Genomic DNA, 3,736 nt, shown 5'->3' on the forward strand with positions numbered 1-3,736 from the left:
TTGCTGTGAGCTAGGCTGACATCACGGCACTCTAGTCTGGGCAACAGAGTGAGACTCTGTCTCAAAAAAAAAAAAAACTCAGTAAATTTCTTTTCTCATTGATAGTGATATTTCATGCCTAATGTTATATTTAAAATTTGTATTATTTTTCTTAAAGACGGCTGTTCCCTACACACATCTCACCTTGTATAAGGTTCAGGCTACACAAAACCTGCATCAACCTCCTTGGGGGAGCACATGATTTTCATTGTGGGGAAGATGGGACTCTTCTTTGGCCTAGGGTAAATTCAATACCTTCTTTGCTCTTTTGTATCCTCATTGGTGAAATTGAATAATAGTCCCTTATCATCTTGAAGATATAATGTCTGAATACTTGAAACACTCAAAGAAAAATATAAATCAGTGTGTGCATATTAATTATAATTTTTGATGAGGCTTAGCCTCAACTCTCTGGTTTAATGACTTCAGGACACTGGCAGAATGGTTTAGAAGGAAAATGCATTGTCTTTTGTTAAAACAAATAAATGTTCTTTTATTTTAAGATTCCACTAATGGCTCACTTATTTTGAGGAAGAGTCATGAATTGATTTTGTAGTATTGAATTTCTGTTAATTCTTTAACATTCTCTTATAATCAATGACATGAACTTGAGAGACAGATTGGCTAGGAAATATATAGTCTAAGGTCATTGAACAGTGTAGAGTGTGAGGAAGGGTGTGAATTCAGTGTCTTTTAGCCTAAATCATCAATCTTGACTCTTGGCAAAGAGATTTTATTCAGATGAGAAATTTCATCAAAAAGAAGCTTACAAATGTACTTCTTGTGCAGTAAAGTAACTACTTAAGACTTATGAACAGTAATTTCATCAATACCAGATACATAGTAGATTAACTCAAGAAAAAAAGTGACAAATATACTCTGTATTCAATAAATCATTGATAAATACTATAATATCTGGTATGCGTAAAAATATGTAGATAATTGTTAATTAAATGTCTAAACTCTCTTAACTGTCTAGCCTCTCAGACATGCAGGTAACTATTAATATTATAACCTTCCAAAAGGTTCTGAGATATAGTTAATGCTAATTACTATTAAGTAAACACTAACAGAATCAATGAATATGTAAGTATTTCTTTGATAAATTAGATGCTTGCAGTTTCTTGGGGACCTATCTTCACCTCTTTCTTTCCTAAGACCTATTCAAGAAATATGAATTTCCATTGTAAGATGTGTCTTGGATCTTTATTTTCTTTTTTTCAGATGTAAAAACCAAAAAATAAGCAAGAGAAGACAACTTAGAGATTTGCATTTGACGAGAATCTTTTGACTCAAACTAGGTATTGTGTTAGACTTGGAGATAAAGCGAGAAACAAAACAAATGAGTTTCCTAATTGGGTATGCGTTGTAGTCAGGAGATTAAGAAAAGATAAACAGATTTTTTGGAGGCAAACCTGAAATCTTCCTTGTTAATGAACTGATAGGAAAACTAGGCATTAAATAAATAATCACACAAGAAAGACAAGTTGGCCGGTGTAATAAAAATTGATCTAAAAGAAAAAAGAAAAAGAAGGAGCTTATGTGGACTGAGTTTGTGAACAAGTTTAAGAGATCTGGAATTTGGGGTGGAAATTTTAATTAACAGTGGCATTTGCAAGCTACATTGAGAATAAGAAATGGGGAGTGTGTAGTTTTGAGAAATTTTGCAGCATATCTAATTTTATTACTATAATAGTTATTTGATTCCTTTTTTTTCTTTTTCCTGTAGAAACTGCCAAAAAGATTCAAATTTCTTCTCAAGTCTCTTTGGTTGAAAGAATGGTGTTCTATTAAGTGTAGCAAAAAGCCTAAATGGGTTACATTGAGTTAGTTCCTGTGTAGCATAGTGACTGACAGGAAAATTTCAATAAATTTCTTCTTCTTCTCTTGCTTCATTCCTTTGTTTTTTCCTACAATGTAAACAATCATTACTCTTTGTGGTTAAAGGCTTGCTCAGCTATGCCATAGACTCTCCCTCTATTGCTCCCTCCTGCCTTCTGGTCTTCTCTGTTTCCTTTATTGAAATCCTCCCATCTACCATTCTCATTTCTTCCCTCCTTTCTTTCTAATATTTCTTAAGCTTTTACAGTGGATCGAGCAACACAAATTTTCAGGAACATAAAAATAAGAACTAGAGTTTCTTCATAGATCCTTCTTTTAACCTTCCAGGGTCTTCAGTGTTTCATTTAAAATGACAGTGTTTTGGTATTCCCTCAGAAGTCCTGTTTATATTTCTTATAAATTATGTAGTTTACTTTTATTTTCCACAGCAAAGCTAAGTTAGTCAGTCTTTAATTTCCAAAGTTATTATTTTCTCTTTCTTTTGTAAAGATGAATATAATGTTGACCTTGTTTCCTCCGTGGTTTGACATTTTATGAATGTGACAATATGTCCTGACTAGAAGATCTTAGGCGCCCTTTCCCTCCTCACAACTGAATATTTAGGACTGAATATTAAAATACTGTGCTCTCTATACCAATATCTATACATGGGTAGGGGAGGGAGGTAGAAGAATGATAATTTAGCAAGCTCTGAGAAATAGTAGGTACTAGGCTGAAAATATTACCTATGTTTCTTTAAAATTTATTTTTACAGCAACCATGCGGTTATAGGCTCCATTATACCATTTCAAAGATGAGAAAACAGGCTCAGAGAGGTAAAATGCTATTCTTAAGCTCACATGGTTTGTAACTAATTAAGTAGCGGCTTGCATGTAGACCTCAGGAGCAATGCACTTACCATTATAGTGAAAGTAACCAAACATTAACAGTGCATGCATATGTCATGTTCTCTAGACCAGGGAGAATCCTTAGTACTTTGTCTATGTTAACTATTTTAATTTAATCTTTGGAATATTTTTATCAGGTGGACACAATTATTACCTTATTTTACAGTTGATGAAATGGAAGCAAGAGAAGATGGGGCAATATTGAATTATCAGTAAGATTAAGTTAGTTTTTAAAAGGAATGCTAATTCATTCCCCAATCTCTGTTCCCATTTTGTAGAAATAAGTGTTACTCAGTTACATATATTTAAATACATATAACTCAACTAGGTAGTTTGCTATAGTCATTTCCTCAAAATTAGATATTTAGAACTTAGTTTGTACCTTGCATTTTGCTCAATTCTGAGGGGAATTGAAATGGAAATATGACATATATTTTGCCTTCTTTAAGTGTTCTCTCTCATTCTTCTGCCTTCCAGGTGAATCCAGTTAAAAATTTTTCAGTGCATGTGTGGATGTGTTTCATTGTAGTGGCTTCAAGAAATGTGGAGTGTTTTCTCTAAAATGAAAACATTTTGACTGGAAGATACTGAGGGATTTTCTAAGACCCCATTAAATTTCCTGCTATATCTAATTTCAATCCTACATGCCTCAATTTAGGTCAAGCCTCATTATTTCTCAGGAGAAAGATATTATTTTTCTTTTGAAATTATATAACCTTAGAAGGAAAATAATCACATTTAATTGTAAGGCCAGGATTCTAGATTTGGGGAGAAAATATACTAGCAAACGTAAGCTTCACCGAGTTTGGTCAAGACAATATTCCTTTTCTTCAGGGGAAGACAGTTGTGTTAGTTAGTAGTAAGCAGTGATTAAAAATGTTTAAGAAGGCAAAGGTAATTTTTTCAACTGATTATCTACAAAATCTTCCTTCTAAAACCTGAAATTACAGTAGAAGCAATGCATTACT

This window comes from Propithecus coquereli, unplaced genomic scaffold (assembly GCF_000956105.1).
Source record: "Propithecus coquereli isolate 6110/MARCELLA unplaced genomic scaffold, Pcoq_1.0 Scaffold393, whole genome shotgun sequence".
NCBI lineage: Eukaryota > Metazoa > Chordata > Mammalia > Primates > Indriidae > Propithecus > Propithecus coquereli.